The sequence below is a fragment of the Amphibalanus amphitrite genome, unplaced genomic scaffold, assembly GCF_019059575.1.
Source record: "Amphibalanus amphitrite isolate SeventyFive unplaced genomic scaffold, NRLGWU_Aamphi_draft 000390F_arrow, whole genome shotgun sequence".
NCBI classification, from domain to species: Eukaryota; Metazoa; Arthropoda; class Thecostraca; order Balanomorpha; family Balanidae; genus Amphibalanus; species Amphibalanus amphitrite.
Genome location: NW_024881884.1, coordinates 57,399 through 79,473, shown reverse-complemented (window position 1 = coordinate 79,473; position 22,075 = coordinate 57,399). Strand labels below are relative to the sequence as shown.

Sequence of the window (22,075 nt, the reverse complement as noted above, 5' to 3'; positions counted from 1 at the left end):
CTGACTGCCGATGACTGGGGCTCCGTCTGTACTATGACGTCACTGTGTGCCGATGGCTGGGGCTCCGTCTGTACTATGACGTCACTGACTGCCGATGACTGGGGCTCCGTCTGTACCGTGACGTCATTGGCCATTTTTCTAGCTCTACTGAAAAGAAAAAAAGTCTATAAATCCACTAAACAGGCATACCTAACAATTCCGCATTTATTGTCGGCTCATTCGATATTTCGATATACCTACCAACATTTCTATACCATCGTCGTCAGTAATGGTATGTCGTCAAATCTACTCGGCTGTATTAAATCGTTAAGAGTTGATTTGATACGACTGTGAACGATTTGATACGACCGATTAGATTTTGTGACACGATTGCCGATGAAGACATGTAAATACGTGCGAGATTGATGTCCCGAACTGGCCAACTTTATGCAGGACGGCTGTCGAAAACTGGAACAATATGATCGAGACTAGACGGCTGACTTGCAAGAGATGGCACGAATTCAAGGCATGTGTCTTTAATTGGGCGGAAATTACAATTACAAGCTACTCGACCTTCAAAGACCTAGTGGTGGTTTATTTCTTACACCTTCTACAAAGAAAGTTTACTTATCACCATGACAGCTCTCCGAAATCTATCAGCCCCCACAGCCACCCCTGCTGCCTCCCAGTCTCACCCCTGGGGACGGCCGGATGGCGCCGCTCGCCGGCGGACCTCCTGCCGCAGATCCTCCACCACGGTCTGGCGAGTGGTCCGCTCCTCGATAACTGCCTGCTCCAGGCAGACCACCGCACCGTGAAGTGCGGCGTTCTCCCCCTTGAGCTTCTCCGTGTCCGAATGGTCCTTCGCCACTACCTCATTCAGAATGGTCACCTTTTCACGAAGGGGGACCACCACTTCCCGAAGGGCGGACATCTCTTCACGAAGGGCAGCCACCACTTCACGAAGGGCGGACACCTCCCGGCGAAGGGCGACCAGGTCTTCACGCACATCTGTCATCTCCATCTGGAACACAGAATTACAGTTTTTTACGTTTCTACTAATCATACAAAGGTGACATAGTACGTAGTGTTACGTCGTACGCATTACGACATGTCGTGCAGCGTCGTGTCTAATCACGTCACAAAACGACATGTCATTACGTATTACGACATGTTTTGTCATGTAACCCGCATTGCTGCATACCGGACAAACAAGCTTGGCAGGCACGCAAACAGGTAACCAATATAGAAACTTTCTATCGTTATTAGTTTTTCGCAAAAAAAAATGAGATAATAAAGAAACGTTATTAGTACGTATGTTTACCCTTGGCCGGGCCTTTTTCATAATGCGGACGGTGAGGGTAGAGGGGCTGGTACGACCTCTGGCGGTTACCTCCTAATGCACTTAGAAACACCAGATGTATAGGGTGTTTAGGATGGATAGGATGTAGGATACAGACAGTCACACAGCAGGACTGACACAGTCACACAGCAGGACCTCGGCTAAGGAATTTCGACTGGGGGAAGGGGGACAAACCCGACTCCACAATGTCAGATACCACCTAATATACACCGTATAAGCGGACCTTTACACCACACCTAACATACATACCATATACCGTAGGTAAAGGTATACCAAAATCCTGCCTAATCATTTAAGCATCCGTAAACATGTCTAAACAAACTTCTATCAAAGGTTTGGAGGCCAGCGTAGGGCCCTCAGAAGCCGAAGTCGAGCCGTCGGAGGCTAGCATGGTCATTTAGAGTACGCTTTGGGGCCTTCGTGGGGCCCAAAGAAGTCAGTGCGTAGCCGTTTTAGACGAGCGTGGGGCAATATAAGGGCAGCGTGGGTTCCTCTAAGACCAGCGGCGTGGGGTCTTCTGAGGCCAGATTGGGGCCCACTGAGAACAGGCCAGCTTGGGGCTAAGGACAATGTAGGCCCTCTTAGGTTAACCCGCGCCCCGTAGGGGGGGCCGAAACGCCCCCCCCTGTCCTTTTCGGTCGATACCTCCTAAACGGCTGGAGATATTGCCACCAAACTTTCAGGACCCCTCCGGGCATCAATTTTACACATTGTGACCAAAAATTTTACTAGAGGCTATGATAGGTTGGCCACAAATGACGTCAGAGTGACGTCATGTTCTGTCATTTTCGACCGAAAAAAGACCTTCGCGAGAAGACCTGTCAGGACTACAGCTTTAAAGATACAGAAAAATGATCAAGACACAAAAGGTGTAGAATTAACAGGGCTACAAAACTGCTATCTCGAATTTTTGAAATTTTTGAGTTTTGACCCCCAAAAATAAAAAAAAACACTTTTTTGGATATATTCGCCAAAAAATCCAAAAAGTTTTTTGAGTTTCAAAAAAACGGAATATATGTGATAGTGCCTACCGTCTTCTATCTACATTCCAAATTTCAGATCGATACCTCGTTTTTTTGGCCAAGTTATAGCGAAAAAACTGTTCAAAAATGATGACGTCAAATTTTCAAACTCAATTTTTGGCAATTCTAGAACTCGTAGAGCAAAACGAAGACCACCATTAGACTCCCCGTGACGAGCTGCATCGAATCAATACCCATTTTATGCAAAAATATCATCTTTGAAATTTGACCTAATTTGACCTGACCTTGACCTGACCTTCACCAAAACGTGACCTAGGCTGGCCCCAAAGGCTGCCTAACCCACATAATCGCATTTGTCATGTAAAATGGACCATAAAACATGTATCACACGACACATTCATATTGTGACCCCCGGTGACCTGACCTCGCTGTGACCTGACCTGGTATCAGTGACCTCAGATAGCAAAGTATGTGTTTGAAGAACAATGTACCATCGATGGTTTTCAATAAATTACCAATTTACTCGCTTTCACAGCACATTTCTTGAATTGCCTGTGAACGGTGAAAATCTGACCTTTGACCTGACCTGTGACGTCATCGGTTTGACCTAGGTCAATGAAATTTGGTCACAAGGTAGTTCCCGGGTGGGGCTATCGAACGCCGTTTGAATTTTGAAAATCGGCCGGTAACTTTCCGAGATCGTAGGGGGGGGGGGGGCCGAAACGCCCCCCCCCCCCTACGGGTGGTAGGGTCCCCCGGTAGCCCTACGGGGCACGGGTTAACGTGGGGCCCTCTGTCTTCTGATTTCTAAGGTTGGCGCTGGGCCCTCAGAGGCTGGCGTTGGGCCATCAGAGGCCACCTCGAGGTCCTCGACGGTCAGACTGTAGCCCTTATGCATGTTTAACCCACGAGCCGCTGGGGGGCATAAAGTTGCCCCCCCCTTTACGTTTTGCAAAATATCTCGGAAACCTGATAAGCTACGAACGTGAAACTCAAGGTAGCTTCAAATGAATACCTAGGCAATGTTTGAGCAAAATTTGGTGGTTGTAGCACTTAAGATGGCGTCAGAGTGACGTCATAAAATATTGTCGTTTTCCTATACGGACCGTTTCTGATGTCGCTGAGCATGAAACTTAACTGTAAATGAACTAGACAGCACCTGCTGTCATCCTGAAACACCTAAATACACTTCCATCTAGTTCCTGACCAATAATCGGCCCTTTATATACGGTCCCATATATCTGATATATTGTGAGGAAACTGGAGAGTCGCAAATCTATAATTTCACTTATGACGTCACTGTGACGTCATTTCAGATGAAATCGACATTAAATTTGGACACAACCTCGGCTATGTATTCAGGAAGATATGTGCAAAGTTTCGCTTCATTATCTCTTCGCGTTGCGACGATATCGTCGCAGAAGTAAAGGGGGGCAACTATATGCCCCCCCCCCCCCAGCGGCCGGCGGGTGGCGCGGAGGCCCAGCGGCCGCCGGGTACTTTAACCCGCGCCCGGCTGGGGGTCCTGGATTTCCACGCCCTGCTGGGGGGGGTGTTTGAACACCCCCCCTTGTAACTCGGCTCCTGGGCCACGTAGCGATACGCAGAAGGCGGCGTTCGAAAGAGCGTCAAAAATAATGACGAAATCACTTCGGTCAATTTTTTGGTTAGGTCAAAGGTCAGGTCACCAGAGGTCATTGAAGGCAAAATTTCGCCGATTTCTAGGTCGAATGTCGAAAATTTCCAAGAAGCCAACGCATAACTCGGGAACCAATAGAGCTACAGCGCCGCGGAAAAGCGCATTCGATAGCCCTATTAACGCCCTTTTGAGTAATTCTCTCAGATTTGACCTAACGTCAACGGTTTTGCCTGCAGGGGGCAAAAACTGCAAAAATAGCCGATTTTTTCGAAAACAGTTTTTCTGCAATAACTTTTGACCCAAGCCTTGTACGAGCTTACTTTTACCGGCATCGTGTTCCTCTCGTCAAGACGCATCGAATGAACTATAACTTGACCTTGAAAGGTCAACTTGAAAATTTGACCTCAGGTCAAGGTCATGACCTGACCGGAAAGGGTCATGTTGCATATCAGTCGATCCGTATCGTCGAGCTGAACACATCTAAGGCGTTTTCATCGCTCTAGCATGCCTCTATCAAAAGTTATTTGCGAAAAACTGTTAGATACCATTCGTGACCTAAGATGACCTCAGGGCATAAACAAGGGTCACGGACACCATTTTCATGTTCAGTGTGTCTAAACCACTTGTAATTCGGTGTTTGGGAGTGTTTATAATGTCTTTCGTCCAAAAGAGGCGCATTTAAATTTTCTCCCATTGACTTATAATGGGGAGGTCGCAAAATTGACCTGACCTTAGGTCATAGATATCAAAATTCTGAGATATACATTTTGTACATGCTATTGCTCTTAGCAATCGCTGAAAGTTTCAAAGCGATCAGTCACTCGGTGTAGCTATGACAAACATTGAAAGTTTTTATGAGGTGAGGTCACTTCAAGTGACCTGGTGACCTGACCTTGAATGACCTTGGTCTGAAATTTTCATAACATGTGTAGAATTGATGTATGATAAGGTGTACCAAAAACGGCGTCGCTCCGCGCCGCCGTTTTTGAGATATTCGCGAAAAACCACAAGGGGGGGGGGTGTTCAAACACCCCCCCCCCCAGCAGGGCGCGTGTTAACCCTCGCCCGTAAACGCTGTTTTGCCACCTTCGCCGATGCAGGGGGGGGGGGGGGGTTTGGTGCGCCCCCCTGGCGTTTGAAAACGAAGCGTCGTAGAGCTTAGCGGAAAAGACCAACGGATTGCTTTCAACGAGATCTCGCGATTGGTGGTATGGCAGGCCCATGTCGTCCCCTATCTCCGCGTGTGTCCACTAACACGAATGACGTCACGCTTGTGGGCGGAGCTATGGGCGGAGCCGAACGCACGCGGCAGTTCAAGCCGCCATATTTGAATTTATATTTTAATAGAATCTTGCCGATATTTTGGTTGAAGTCAATTTATATGGATAGCTTGGTGACAGTTTAGCTATACGAATAATAATTTATTATGGATGTGCGTATATTCAGCTTGGAATTGCAATTTAAGTTCCGCACCGCATAGATTCGAACTCGAGACCTTTGGAATACTGCGCGGGCACGCTAACCACTACACTACCGCGACCGCGCGGCGGCCGGCGGCAGGGAGGTTGCGGAGACATGGGGGGACATTTTACGCTTTTGTGAAAAAAGCAAAAGATTTAGCAAAAAACACGTAATAGATAACTTGCAGAAAATTGTCTGCTCTTTCAGATAAGATGTAAGAAGGTTTGATATATCTTGTGCAGACTTCATTCTACAGTGCTTCGAAAATCGCTCATTTACATGGGGATTGAACGGGGCTTCGAGACTTGACTCCAAATGACGTCACGAGCTGACGTCACGAAAAGGTAGAATCGCCGGACGACCCTACCTGGTATATAGGGCCTTGGGTGGTATATTTTGTTTTGGTCCTACTATGCATTTCAGACCCCATGAGACCCTGTTTTTCGGCGATAATTTCTTCAATTTTTGTCCAATTAGCTTGAAGTTTTGGCAGACGATGTTTCAGCTCAAGCGCCAATTTTTGTCAGTATGGTCTTTTAACAAAATATCAAAATTTAGAGCACTTGTCGTTGCCTCGTTATGTTAAAATCGGCTCCGTAAATCCGTCAGTGGAGTAGAGGCTATCCGTACGTAGGCGTGACGTCACAAACACGTGACCATTAAGCTCCGCCCTCCCGGCGGACGGGGCGGTGACCTTGGCCGGTCAGTCGGCTGCGTGGAGCGGGCGGGGCAGTAGCTGTCGCACCGGGGCGGCTCGCATGGAACGTAGCTGCCGTGCAGTTGTCGGTGCAGCCGTAATTTCATCGAATGAGCTAAATAGCGCGCATAAGTAACGTGCTAGCTGAAGCCCTCGACTCTGTATTTATCACAAATGTTCGTACACCTTGTTCAGTCACAAAAAATATCTATTTCCAAACAAGATTCGGGGCTTGTGAAAAACCATAAAAAAGACGCTGTTTATTTCAAATGCTTGCGTAAAATTATGTATCGCGTCAGACTACGTCCAAATTGCAAAATAGAATCACCATTAATAGGATGCAGTTTATGTGTTTGATATATTAAATTTGATTAGGAATGTATGCCGGCATGATCGATTTATATCATCCCGGTGCAGCATAAGCATTGAACGCCTTCAGGACCAATCCATTTTATCATCGACTTAGGTTGAGGAGGTCGCCGGACTAAGTTTACCCCCATATCTTGTGTGTTGAAATGCAAACATGAAAAGTAAAAGCCTAGAGATAGTTACCTCACCATTGAGGACGTATAGGTACAGGGACCCGCAGTTGCTACTGTACACATATATTACCAATTTAGAATTGCGCTATTATTTGCTAAGTGCTGGCCATTGGAGAAATGAAATGTAGCGCAAAGTATGGAGGAATAACACATGTTTGCTCCTAGGACGTTTGTTTTGTATAATTCCTCTTACCGCAACAGATATTCTTCCAAAACTACAATCGTGCTATTTTTCCGCGCCGGTTGCCTCCCCAGAGCCCGTCCTTGGTATCGCCTATAGCTTCCGTTCCCGCTACGTGAATGAAAGTCACGTGACTACTACAGGTTTACGCTCAGTACTAACACACCTAGCCCGAGGGCCGGTCCGTAGCGGGGAGGGGTAGAACGCCAGAGCTCCAGCGCAGTGGAGGTGGTGGTGGCCCGTATCATAAAGAGGCAACCGTAAGCAGAACTACAATTGCCGCAGTATAAGATTATGATCAAGTTTTCTTTAGATGTATTGATTGACAAGAAAGTGCAATGCTTATCCGATATAATAAAACGGTGTCCAAGGCCTTGGAAGAACTATAAAACATATTCAGCAACGTATAAATTTATGATACAGGCCATGACCTTTCACCTTGCCTCCGGGGAGGACCGCTCAGGAAGCCACATACCGATCGAATCGAGGCCTTGCAGCGCGGCGGCAGAGGAGAGTGGATAAACCATCGCCAGATCTTTCGTTTACTTATGTTTCCAGAAGAAGGGGGGTGGAGGGTGAGGGCTGTTTTCAACCCACTCACCAATCCTTTCCTTATTAACTTATAGCTTACCGAAAAATGCAACACAATGGTGGCCGTCACGAGATGTAGCGAAGAGTGCCTCAGCCACACCGGCTTTGAGTAAACTTTAAGCATTGGAATTCGGGCCAGTGATCCTGAAGCGATATCTTTTTTTGGTCGTGCATAAGCTGGGATGACGTCGTCCAAGTTAATTGCGAAGAAACGGTTTTAGTTTCAGAACATTTATGAGGCTAGTCGCGCCAAATAGTATACGTTTGTTGCAAAATGTCAAATAGTGATACCACAGAGTTGACGTGCTATCGTCAACAAGTGGCATCGTTAGTCATCCTGCATACCTATAAATCGATTCGTCACCGTGGTTCGAGCTCAATAGTTCTTTTCGCGGATGATCGGTTTCGTTTTCTTTCCTTTTTGGGGGGGGGGGGGCGGGGGCGATTAATGAGCAAGTAACCACCCTCCCCAGTCCCCTAAACAACAATTGTTGACAAATACTGTGATGGCCTAAAAAAATGCCCTCAATTGTGTCACGTAGGGGAGAATGAGGTAAGTTGAGCCGTTTTTTTCGTAAGCTACAGGCTAACTTACTGATCATTTTTCTGCGTTTACGGGTTGGACGGACTTTTGGAAGGACTTTTGGTCATTTGCGCATGTAATGGTGGCCAGAAATGTTTCATACCGCTTATTTTTGTACTGAAAGGCTGCGTCAAAAATCATCTTGCACGTTGCTCATCTTACCCCATGGGCGGGGTAAGTTGAGACACGTCGTGGGGAAAGTTGAGCATGGATAGAAAAAGCGAACCTCTTCTTTTCCCGGGCGCGGCGAAGAGTGGGCTCTTTTATTTACTCCATGGCATACATACTTATGGCAACGTTTTTTCCTCCATCAAAAAGTAACTGTTTAAAGCCTCCCAATAACTCGTCAAGTTTTCTATCAAGGAAGAAATCATATTATCCTTCAGATAATCTGCAAATCACTTACAACTTGTGTAATCAACAAAGAAAAAACAATTTCCTACCATTTTTATTCAGCAGAAACAAGCGCAGCTCAGTTTGGTTTTCGACAGCGGAGACAACAATGGCTTATCTGGCTCATCTTACCCCAGGTGAAAATGGCTCATCTTACCCCACCCGTGGTCATTTTCGATTAATGGCTGACACCTGCTAAGGAAAATAACCATGCACCACAGATAACAACCATCTCATTTTAAAGGCAAAACATGTCTTAGTTATTAGGGGTGATACTGCACATGTTACCGGGGCTGAGCGCGAGAACGTTGCCGTCTCACGTGAAAGACGTGAAAGACGTGAACATCGTAAGCAAACGGCACATGGAAGCTCAAGTCAATTAGCGCCATAGGAGCTGAGAAACATGGGGTGGCTAAAATTGCCCCTTGGCTCATCTTACCTCACTCTCCCCTATTTGGGGCTCTCAACTTTGATTTGTTAAAGTTTTTGTCTGTTCATTATAAAAGCTGTGAAATTTGCCGTATCATTAAACTTTTATTGAGTTTGTATATTTCACACTTATCTAAAATGAACAATTTTGTCACTGGCTTCTTTTATGAATGGAATTGGATGGTCGCATGAATGAACGAATGAATAGCTCCATTTGAGCATCAGCTGAAATCAATCCTAAAATTTAATCTACCAGTCTGCAACGAAAAGGTTTAAAATTCAGTGCAAGTTAGGTGCAGTTTCTAATCTATGCCGTTTTTTATTAAGTGTCTCATAGCTCCTTAATCTTGAGCCGCAATTCTCTTACGATTCATTTTATGTGGTGCTTACATTGTTCAAGAAGTTATAGTATTTGAGCTCGTTGGTCTTAAAAACTGCTATCGAAGTAAATTAAAGTGTTTCGGGCTTCGGCACTTAAAAACCAATCGATATTTAACCCTCACCCACTTAGGCATTTCTTTTCAGCGTCTTACATGTAGCGGAGGGGCGTAGAAACCCTCAGCCATTCGGCCCTTGATAAAAATAGCCAGAGCTTCGCTGAAAAATAAAAAAGAGCGAGCTGCTCGTGACGAGAGAAATCCGATGATTTGAGGGTCCTGGTCATCGCTAACGAGAGAAAGCCAATTATTTTTATGTCCCGGTCAATGCTGAGATCCTAGGTTACTGGATGCTCCCAACGCATCATTTTTAGAGTTATGACATCGAAATACACACCAAACGATAGAGAATTGATCAAGAATCACGATAGTGAAAGTTTCAAGTCGATACCTCTTACCGTTTTGCCGCAATCGGCGCGGAAATCTGAAAAAGTTAGATTTTTCCGAAAATTTGACCTTTGACCGGTCATAAGTAGGTCAAATGTTGACCTAGGACCAAAAAATATACCACCAATCGCGAGATCTCGTTGAGAGCAATCCGTTGGTCTTTTCCGCTAAGCTCTACGACGCTCCATTTTCAAACGCCAGGGGGGGGGTCGCACCAACCTGCATGGGCGAAGGTGGCAAAACACCGTTTACGGGCGAGGGTTAAAGGTAATTTGGTTCAAAGATTTAAAATTCTCAGACAAGATGGACAAATAATAAGGGCTATTTAATTTTCTGGAAAGTTGTAAAATTGATTAACTCCAGGGCACCAAAGAATCGTCGCAATCCTTCGCTTTGCCGCGATTTATTGGTGAAAAACAGGGGGCGCGGTCTACTTACATCTACTTATATGTGTGGTGAGGGCTAATATTCATTTTATCTGTGTTGATGAATATGCAACAATTTCTACATGAACTGAGACCAGTCCATAAGAGTATGTTTTTCTCACGGACAATGACAATATTGGAGAAAAATAAGTGTATAGGTTTAACATCGATGAGAACTATATGCGGCACCGTCTCGGTCTGGCCAGCCGGGTTGCCGATAAAATACACAAATGTTTATAAGCTTCCATGATGCGCTTAAAAGACTGCTAAAAAGATTTAAAAAATAAAGATAACTACTTCATCGATTTTAGCGAAAGAAAACATGTATGCCTAATTACTTATTTCTTGCCACTGACGGAGGCACTTTTTTGTGCGAAACGTCTGGTTTTATTCGTATTGTTATTGTATTGTCATTCCCTGTGAGAAAAAAGGATAACTCTTCAGTTAGTAACCGTAACAGCGAAACGGCTCAATGTAACACAATTCACTGTGTATACGAAACCTATAATTGTCCCTAAGAATAATCCTATTTACAACTTTTAAAAAGATACAGCCTATACAGCTTGGGCATACATTTTTTTCTGCATTAAGATAATATTCATTTATCTCCACAGAATATGGTAAATTAGTGCTGCTGAAGTTCGCTTTCGAAGCGTCTCCTCCAGGCATTCCACAGCTCTCGTGCCATTTTGGATCACGGAACATGGCTGGGCGCAGGACAGGCCGTCTGCGAGCTTGGACGGACCACGTGACCACCTCCTCCCCTCCCCCTCACTCCCGTCCCCTTCCCCAGCAGGGCGTCCGATCTAACCGCGCCCCAGGCAGTCGGCTCGGTCCGACCCTCCCCTGGTCGAGCCACGGCCCGGTGCCGCCTGAGTTTGTGCCGGGTGCAAAACTGGAGCAGTAACTAGCGCCGGAACTAGTAGTCAGCACGACCATCGTCAGATGGCAGGAGTAAATGGAATAAGCGGTTCCAGGTTTCAGAAGGAATGGGGCAGGAAAAAGCGCTGAAAACAATGTTTTGCTGATATAGCCATTAAAAGTTCACTGAATTAGGAGAGCAGCACATCATTTTAAAGCCCTTCAGATGGTGGTTTTAATAAGCACACAATAATTTCCCAATTCGCCTCCAACGGTGTCACAGGCAAAGAATACGCTGAAATACTAGTGTGTACAGAAGCAACTGCGGGTCCCTGTACCTACTGTTACATAAGTTTTACAAAAAGATACGTGTTCCCTGACGATCGCTCTCGTGAAGTGCACAACGTCCGCCTGCCACATTCCTACTTCTTTATGTGCAAACAATATAACACACACATGACATTCTACCATACGACACATAACGCTTCTGCCCCACCCGGCGCCCCGCACCGCTTCACGAATCCCGAATACGGTCGTCTCGCTGGAGCAATGCCCCAGGCAATCGGCCGTGTCCGAAACTCTTCATCCTACTTTGTTGCTTTCTGCGCCTTCCTCAAAAACATTTATTGACGCTGCCAAATATAGGTATCAATATTTTTGGGTCATGCAGAGGCTTACGCATGATCTTATAGGTAATCGCGTAGTGTCTAGTGACCTGACCCAACCTGACGATGAGATAGGTGCAACTCCGGCTTAAATAAATGTTCAGAGCCCAAGAGTTATCTATCTTTCCTTCTACGGCCGGTTCCGTTCCAATAGATCCTACCTTGATTCTGATCATTCTGAAAATTCGGAAAAGAGGACATCAAATGCCCTCGAACGGATATTTTTTGGCTTTCGTCCCGAAACAACTTTGCCAGTTTCACATGTCTCCAGTATGTGGTCCCGCTGCGACCTCTCCGCGGTGCTGACACCGACTGAAGCGGCATAGCATAGACCCATCGCGGTCACGGCCAGTGGGCGGAGTCAAGTTGAGCACGGCGTAACGTGATTGGCCAGCGCTCCTATCCAATCCGGTGCGGTAGCGAGCGAGCCTCTATCCGGGTGCAAAAACTGATTAACATTACGAGCCAACGACAAGTGCTCTAAAGTTTGATATTTTGTTAAGAGACCATATTGACAAAAATTGGCGCTTGAGCTGAAACATCGTCTGCCAAAATTCCAAGCGAATTGGACAAAAATTGAAGAAATTATCGCCGAAAAACAGGGTCTCATGGGGTCTGAAATGCATAGTAGGTCAATATTTGACCTACTTATGACCGGTAAAAGGTCAAATTTTCGAAAAAAAATCTAACTTTTTCAGATTTCCGCGCCGATTGCGGCAAAACGGTAAGAGATATCGACTTGAAACCTTCACTATCGTGATCCTTGATCAATTCTCTATCGTTTGGTGTGTATTTCGATGTCATAACTCTAAAAATGATGCGTTGGGAGCATCGGAAGTCTGCAAGGTCATTTTTGCATTGGATCACGTCAGGCGTGTGACGTCACTGACCTGACCCTGACCCAAAATGAACTACAAGAAACAACCGACGATGCCTGAAATGGATAGCAAATTCGAATTCAGGGCATCAAAATACCCCGAAATGGCATACAAGTGCAAGAAGTCATTACAGGTCAACCGAGGTCACTGACGTTACCTTGACCTTAACCCGCGCGGGGCTGGGGTCTCCAGCCGAACACGCGGGGCTGGGGGGGGGGTAAATTTTACCCCCCTGTTATCTCCCGAACTAATGGTCCGATTTGGAAAATTCAAACGCCAATCGAAAGCTCTCATCACGAACTACTAAAAACATGTACTTAACTTAAAGTTTGAGGTCAAGGTCAAGGTCAGGTCAAGGGTACAAATTGCAAGTTTCTACAGTATCGGCCTTGCACCGTAGTTGCCGAAGAATGGAGTCATGGACTGAGACTGATCGCCCAAAACGTGTTCTTAGGCTACCAAGACAATATTAGTTGCATACAATATCATTCAGAGGTCAAGGTCAAGGTCAGGTCAGGTCAGGTCAGGTCAGGTCACCAAAAAACAAAATATAGAAAAGGACATGTGCGACACATGTTTTATGGGTCATTTTACTCATAGAATTCAATAGGCACACTCAATAAGTGATATGGACCACCTCTGGATGAATTTCAGGTCGAGGTCAGGTCAAGGTCAGGTCAAGTGAGGTCAAATTTTGAAGTTGGTTGTTAAGGCCTAAAAAGGTGTCTATCTGATGCAGTTTTTCACGGCGAATCGAATGGTGCTATTTTTGTTTCCGTACGAGGTCTAGAACTTCCAAAAAAGTCATTTTTCAAAAAATTTGTGTGTCGTGACGTCATAAAATTTTGAATAACTCCCACATTTTTGAACCGATTCTTCTAAAATTTGGTATGTAGGTGCACATAGACCACTTCTCTGACATATATTCCGGTTTTTTCGATAGACTCAAAATTTTGGATTTTACAATGATTTTCCCAAAAAAATCAGTTTTTTGAAAAAATTTAGGCCAAAATCCAAAATTTTCAAAAAACCGAGATAGCCATTTGATAGACAAAGTAAAATTACGTATAACCTTTTTTGTTACGTCTTGATTCCTTTAAAAATGAAGATGTTAGCGGCGTTTGAACTTTTGCCGTTTTTGAGGCGAAAATGGCGAACATGACGTCACTAAAACGTCAATTTCTCAAAAATTTTCCGACGGATTTCGCTCAAATTTTCAGGGAAGGTGTCAAATTGATGTAAGAAAAGGTACTGAAAGTTTGGCGGCGCTGCGCGCCGCCGTTTTTGAGATATTCCAAAAATTCGCGAGGGGGGGTAAAATTTACCCCCCCCCCCCAGCCCCGCGCGGGTTAAGTGACTTCAAAATGTCAACGGACATTGTGCCAATGTCAAATCAGCCAGTTGTGATTCTAAAACAATCCATCAGTGCGTCAGGTCAGTCGGCATTTATACCAATGTGAAGCAATCTCCAATTTAGCGTAAATCTGGCCGGAGGTTGTTCCCTTTATGACGTCATAACTCCGTGACCTGACATGACCTTGACAAAAAAATACCAAAAGTTGCGCAAAGGATGCCCCAAAGGGTACTGCAAATTTGAGCAGGCTATCTGAAACGGTTCGGCGTGTAGCTAAGAAAAACCTCAGGGGGGGTTGCACCAACCCCCCCCCCCCTATATGGGCGAGGGTTAAACAAGGATTACACGACACTTTCATATTGTCATCCTCAGTGACCTGACCTCTGTTACCTGACCTGGTATAAGTGACCTCAAATAGCAAAATACAGGGTGATTTTTTTAACTGTTAAAAAGTAAATGTCAATGGTGGTCCCTAAATCGAAAAATAGCGTGCAAAAAAGCAATGCACGTGATAGATAAATCTGGGACATTTTGTATGGTGTCATAATTTGTCCCTTTTAACCGAAGGCCTCGGCCCCAATGGAGCCTGAAAATGTCCCACCAATCGGGCACGCATGGTCCACCGCCGTTCAGTAAGGAAATGCACAAAACGATGATTTTGAAGCATTGAGGCAGTTCGAAGCATGCGATCATCGAGCAGACACCCCAGAAAGACGTTAAATAATGCACGAACAAGCTTGTAGTCATAAATAACCTTCAAACGGTTCATCTGGCGTATGTGCAGCCTCTGAAGAATCAGTCTTCAGGGAGAAAGAAAAACAACGAATCAGACACCACGAGGGCCGCCGGTATCGAAATCCTCGACCTGCCCTTCATAGACTTCTAGTTTTGGACCCAGCTATGGCAGATATAACAAGAAAACATTGGAAATATCTGGCAGAGCTGAAAATGGGTGATAGGAGCCTTCTCAGTCCGCCTAATGAGTATGTGAGTCCATGGTGCTGTTCAACACGTGCTCAGGCGGGCTGATTCGTGTTGGTGAGAGAGGGGGCAACTTCAAGCACAAGTAAAATACACGATGGACGTTCCTTCACATCGTGTCTGCATGAAATCAAAATGTCCCAGCATGCTTGTCATCCTGGTATATAATTTTGCAATATATATTTGTATTTTAATGCCACAAGACCCCATTACTTTTTAACAAGTAAAAAAAAATCATCCTGTATGTGTTTCACGCTCAATTTTTGCGCGGGTTAACAAAAAGATCGGTTTTTTTATTTTGTTTTACATTTTAGGGGATTATTTCAAAAGTCACTTTTTTAATTTGGGGTTCAAAATCAAAACAAATATATAACAAACAAGATAGCAGTTTTGTAGCGCTGCTCGTTTTATATCTTTTTGTTTTTCAACATTTTTCTTTGTCTTTAAAACTTTGGGCTTGGCAGCTCTCCCATCAAACCTCTTTTGGGTCGGAAATGCCTGAACGTGACGTCACTCTGACGTCATTTGCGGCCCACCTATCATAGACTGTGGAAGAAAATGTAACGAGGTGTAAAACCGATTTACAAGAGGGCCGGGTTCTGAAATTTTTGCGGCGATCGGCGCATTAACCCTATTAAAGGCAGGGGGGGGGGGGTGTTTTTATCCACCCCTCAGGTTTTTTCGGGAATATCTCCGAAACCGCTGAAGCTACGATGCTGAAATTTTCTGACTTTTCCTAAAACTAAATTGGGCACATTCCCTGAAAATTTCAAGTTCATAACTTTACCAGGGGCGACTCCAGTGCACTGGGAATTGGGGGTCCTATTCGTGAAGCGAGTCATTTGGGCGAAGATGACGATGCTGCACCAGTTTTACGAACAGTGAATGAAAGGTATCATGTGATAACATATACAAAGTTATTGTGCATCCTCTTTTGACACGTTTTTGCTATAATAGGCGGATCCAGGCGTCCAAAAAAAGGAGTTATTTTTTACCTCCCAACATAGGTGCCCTGACACCGCCTATGCATGACCAATACAATTTTAGTCGTTCTCTCATGAGAAAATTGTAACATAACAAGACCATTGCCACCCTTTTTAGAAACAGTACCAACAAAAACCTTATTTACTATACTTTTTGTGTACCCCCAATCTCAATGATCTGTATCCGCCTATGATTTTTGAAAATGCATATTTTTAGGATCCATGTGAATTCCTGGTTCATTCTCTATCGATCGGCAAAAGTTGCGTTAAGATTGGTTCAGAAACCTGGCCGTGATAAACAGTCTAAAATGTATCTGCAATTTGCCCGTTTTTACCCCCCTCTACCCCCCTATTGACATTTTTTAATTTTATTTTTTTTAGAAATGTAGATCTCGTTGAGCGAAATCGAATGCCGTTTGAATTTTGAAAATCGGCCCGTTAGATCTCGAGATATCAAGGGGGGTCGTAAACAGCCCCCCCCCCCTGCCACTAATATGGGGTAGCCAGGAGCCTGCCACTAATAGGGTTAATTTGGGAGATAGTGCGAAACGACTGGAACGGGGGGGGGCATAAAACACCCCCAACCAGGGCGCGGGTTAAAAAGTTTCCACTGGGTCCTCTAAAGTAAAGGTAACATCAGGATTGTGGATACGCCGCTGGATGTTCTCTACGATATTAGACTAAGAGCAGTGTAAACACGAGCGACAAAATATGAAAAGGAAATAGGATTGATTGACTTTCACATTGGGTTTGACAGCTTGGAAAATATTTATTTGAAGCGCATTATATTTACTCCGACAGGGTGGGCAAAATCTCTTCACTGCAGGGGCAACTGGCAGCCACTGCGGGACATTTGCCCCCTCCCCCAGTAGCGCGGAACACCTTCAATTAAGGTGGGGGGGGGAGGGCATTGCCGACTTTTGGTCCCATTCTTTCCATGCAACGCCCATAGGGCTTATGTTAAAATGCCGAAATCAAGGGGACACGGTTCCCCGGTGCACCCCCCCCCCCGTTCCGCCCCTTATGCCCTCTTCCCCGTTAATGCATGTAAGCACCCACATCCAAACACTCAGACGGGTACCTAGCACACAGAGAAGACACACACAGACTCACAGAATCACATACACACCGTTACATTAACACATATAGTCTGACTATAGACACAGACGCACAAAACACACTCAACAACAGACACAGGGACACACAGATCCCCCCACCCCCACACACACACAGGTCGGCCCGGCTCACCTGATATTCGCCGCCTCCGCCGTGGTCGGCTCCGGTGGACAGAGCTCAGTACCGTCCACACACTGTTGGACCACCCGCTCTGTCGACTGACCCGGCCGGTGGACGCAGTGCAGCTCGTGCGGCTCCGGCTCCTCCGTCGGCCTTTGTCCCGGTCCCGGAACTGCGCGGGACATCAACACCGCGAGTCGGTGTGTCGGCAGAATCGATCGTGTTCAGTGAGTCGGCGGCGCGGTGTCCTGGCCTGATGACGTCAGTGGGGGTCACCAGGGTTACAGGGACAACACGGGCCGCCGGTCGATGTGCAGTCCCCCCCCCCCACCCCTTCCCTTCCCTTCCCTTCCCCAATCCCCGGGACAACTCATGCAACTCGGCAAAACAAAACATAGTGACGAGCAGACATGTGCAGGGATGGAAGAGGCGGGTCTATGATCTCAGTGGATATCTCAACACAATGGAGGATTTGGACCTACATCTCATCCCTCGCCCGGTCAGGGGTTGGGGAGGGGGAGATTGATTAACCCTCGCCCAGATGGGGTCTGCCGAGCAACGCGGTCTGATGGGGGGCCATTTTAACCCCCCCCCCCCTCAGATCTCGAGAACCACGCAACATAGCGACAAGCGGTAAAGGGTGTTGGATAGCCCCAATGGGGAACTACCTTGTGACCCAATTTCATTGACATCGGTCAAACCGATAACGTCACAGGTCAGGTCAAAGGTCGAATTTTCACCGTTTACAGGCATTTCAAGAAATGCGTTGTAAAATCGTGTAAAATGCATTTCATTGAAAATAATCGATGAGGAAATGTTCTACAAACACATATTTTGCTATTTGAGGTCACTGATACCAGGTCAGGTCACAGAGGTCAGGTCACTGGGGGGGGGGGTCACAATATGAAAGTGTCCATGTGAATTGTGATACATGTTTTATGGTCCATTTTACATGACAAATGCGATTATGTGGGTCAGACAGACGTTAGGGCCAGCTTAGGTCACGTTTTGGTCAAGGTCAGGTCAAGGTCAGGTCAAATTAGGTCAAATTTAAAAGTTTGATATTTTTGCATAAAAAGGGTATTGATTCGAAGCAGCTCGTCACGGGGAGCTCAATGGTGTTCTCCGTTTTGCGCTACGAGGTCTAGAATTGCTAAAAATTGAGTTCAAAAATTTGAAGTCATCACTTTTTAAACAGTTTTTTCCGCTATAACTTTGCCAAAAAAGAGGTATCGATCTAAAATTTGGTATGTATATCGAAGAGCGCAGGGACTATCACATTTATTCCGTTTTTTTTTTCAATTTTTTATTATTTTTGGGGGTCAAAATCCCAAAATTTCGAAAATCCGAGAAAACAGTTTTGTCTTTTCTCTACACAACCACATAAAGAACTTTAAAATTGTTTGTTAACTGTAGAATTGGTGAGCGTTTCAAGATGTCATATTTTTTTGCTCAATTTTACTCGAACATGACCTCAGTTTGACCTCAATAACTCCTGACCTGAGGTGACCTGTGACTTGAAATTTTGTGTGAAGGTGTCAAATTGATGTCCGGTAAGGTACGCAAAATTTGGTGGCGCTGCACGCCACCGTTTTCCTCGCTATTTAAGAAAAACCACAGGGGGGCCAAAATGGCCCCCCATCAGGGCGCGGGTTAACCCGCGCCCTGGTGGGGTCTGTTTATAACGCGACCTGGTGGGGGGGGGCTATTTTTTGCCCCCCCCTCGTATCTCCGAAACTACTGGACGGATCCGCAAAATTCAAACGGCGTTCGAAAGGCCTGTCAAATTTGTCGAGGGAAACCAAATTTCATTGACCTCGGGGTCACCGATGACGTCACAGGTCAGGTCAAAGATGAAATGTTTTACCGTTCACGGGTCATCTAGGGAATGCGCTATAACACCGAAGAAAACGCATTTTGTCGAGAATCAGCGATAGGGCGTCAGTTGCCTAGTACATATATTGCTATAAGAGGTCACTGACATTACCAGGTCACAGGTCAGGTCACCAAGGGTCACAGGTCAGGTCACATGAACCTAACTTTAGGTACTAAGGTTGTGCGATGCATGTTTTATGGCCAATTTTTCATTTCCAACTCAATGGTGTTGGTTATAAGACTATCAGGTACGGCTTAGGCCACTTTCTGGTGGAGGTCAGGTCAAGGTCAGGTCAAAAAAGGTCAAATTTCAAAGTTGATATTTTTGCATAAAATGGGTATTGATTCGATGCAGCTCGTCACGGGGAGTCTAATGGTGGTCTTTGTTTTGCGCTACGAGGTCTAGAATTGCAAAAAAAATTGAGTTTGAAAATTTGACGTCATCAATTTTGAACAGTTTTTTCGCTGTAACTTGGCCAAAAAAAGAGGTATCGATCTCAAATTTGGTATGTAGATAGAAAGGCGGTAAGGACTATCACATATATTCCGGGTTTTTTCGAAATTCAAAAAACTTTTTGGATTTTTCGGCTATTATAATCAAAAAATCTATTTTTTGATTTTTGGGGGTCAAAATCCAAAAATTTCAAAAATCCGAGATAGCAGTTTTGTAGCCCTGTCGATTCTACAGCTTTTATGTCTTTATCGTTTTTCTGTATTTGCAAAGCTATAGGCCTGACAGCTCTTCCCGCGAAACCCTTTTTTGGGTCGAAAACGGCAGAACATGACGTCACTCTGACATTATTTCCGGCCAACCTATCATAGCCTTTGGATAAATTTTTGGTCACAATGTGTAAAATTGATGTCCGGGAGGGTACTGAAAGTTTGGTGACGATCGGCGCAGCGGTTCTGGAGATATATCGAAAAGTCTGGAGGGGGGGCAAAAATAGCCCCCCCCCCCACCAGGGCGCGGGTTAACCCTCTCCCGCACATGGGGGGTGGTAACCACCTTAGGTAGGTTAAAACGGTTGGAAACGTTTAAAATGCACAAAATACGGGGGTCACAATGCGGTTCACTGAATCGTTCTGGTAGGGCCACGTCGGCCGCGTCGTACGTAAGGCCACGTCACGTCGGCCACGTCGTGCACCGGGCCGTCGCGCACCGGTGGATCCCGTCGAAGACTGTCGGGCCCCCGTCCCGTCTCAGCCCTCGTGGTAGCACAACACGTGGGCCTGAGAACCAGGACAGGGGCCAGATAACACATATGTGCCCGGCGCGGCGCGGCGGACCGACCGCCGCGCTCCGAGCGCCGGCCGTCTTTGCGAAAATACCTAAAAATACCAACGTATTTTCTCGCTTACATCTAGGCTTGCCAATGTTGTACAGGAGGGACATTTTTATTGGTCCACCTAGTACCTACTAGTGATGTCAATTACAGACAATCGGAGTACCGATGCCAAACCAAATACCAACCAAAACCATGGGGAAATACCGAAACCAAACCAAGTTGTGAACATGAGAGAAATACCAACTTTTTACCGATTTCTTAGCCTCTTCTACATTAGTGAGGATTTATGATACCAACAAAATACCAAGCACATTAGGTTCGACCACTTACCCATGGGTAAGTGGTTATTCTGCATACCCAAGGGAGTTTTTGAGGGTGTCTAAACCTTTAACCGTGTATGACAGGCTTTATGACACTGTAATAAGTGTCACAGTACACATTTAAAAGTGTTTGACACTCATCATACACTGCAAAAACACCCCATCCCGTTTTTAAATTTTCTCAGTGAAGGTAGCCCGGGCTCCCAGAGCACCCAACGAAGCGAGGCTTGTTGTCGGGCGCTCCAAGGTCCCAGGCCGCCAAACAGATGGGGTGTGGCATATTACAGTATCATGAACACATCACACTTACACACTCATTTACACAAATAAATGATATGCACAAATCCAAATCCATCCATCCATGCACAAAAAAATGCGGTGCGAGCGACTTTAGCGAGTGTCATTCGAGCGAACGTCATTGAGCGAACCATTTTCAGCGAATGGCAATTCAGCGATTATCAAGTTAAGCGATTATCAAATATAACGATTATCAATTTTAGCGAAAGCTATGTTTCAGCGATACCTATTTCGTCGACTACAATGTGAGCGACTGTCAGTTCAGCGAAACACTTCATCGTCCTATTACGGTGTATTTTTTTCTTTTGCCAGCGCATACGTATGCCGAGAAAGCCAAGAAATACCGGAAATAAGAAATGCCGGAAAGCCAAGGACTTAAAAGCAAATTTATATTTTGCCGCGTGCAGCTTGAAGCATGACACCTACCAAACGGGTATTCCAAGGGCAAGAATTTCCGAGAAGTAGCAAATGATTGACTTTTGTCGCGTTCGGTTTCGCTGTAACTGCATCGCTCAATTGGTCTCCCATTGACCACCATATATGTACTCGCTCAATCTGGTATCGCTGATTCTGGTCCTTGCCAAAGTTGATAATCGCTGTGATTGAATTCGCGGACTTGACAATCGCTGAAAAGGTCAATCGCTTAAATTGATAATCGCTGAAAATGTTTCGCTCAAATGTCGTTCGCTGAAATGACGCTCGCTCAGGTGTCGCAGAACCAAATAAATGATATCATGCAAACCCAGCCAATGTAGGTATGCGCCCTAGTTTAGGCACATATTCTTACACACTTGTGTGTACTCAATTCAAGCATGATAAAATGCCATTATGAACGGTTGAAAAACAAAACCGATGATAGGCGTAAATGGGTAATGGTGAGCGGTGGCGCAAAAGGGCCGCTCGATTTGCATGGGCCGCGAAAAAAGGGCCGCCGCCGCCGCCGCCGCCGCCGCGGAGTCGCGGTGTCGCAGCCTGCAGCCGGCAGCGGCCCCTCCCCGTCGGAGCAGCGGAGGAGGGTGCGTGCCGCGGGGAGGGGAGCCGGCGGCGGGGGAGGGCGCCGGCACCTGCCGACCACCTGGTGCCCCGCGGCGCCCCGGCGCCCTCCAGCCAGGCGTGACCGCGCCGCCGGCGCCCTCCCCGCCCTTGACCCGACATAGACCCACCGCCGCCGCTGCGCCGCGACCGCCGCCAGCGCGAGCCGACGGTGACCATTGTGACGCACACCGGGCGGGGCGTGCGCCGCGCTCGC

At 46.1% G+C, this 22,075-nt stretch overlaps 1 long non-coding RNA gene across 2 annotated transcripts; it reads right to left on the bottom strand.

Moving 5' to 3' along the window:
- Nucleotides 1-3: 3 nt before the first annotated feature.
- Nucleotides 4-17,222, bottom strand: LOC122390294. 2 transcript variants are annotated; one of them, XR_006258127.1, is made up of 3 exons: nucleotides 17,061-17,222; nucleotides 675-1,003; nucleotides 4-147 (listed from the first exon to the last, which is right to left on the bottom strand). It is a non-coding gene; the product is annotated as an uncharacterized LOC122390294 (long non-coding RNA). The 2 variants fall into 2 exon arrangements; XR_006258128.1 differs by having other exon boundaries at nucleotides 4-144.
- Between the last annotated feature and the right edge of the window lie 4,853 nt (nucleotides 17,223-22,075).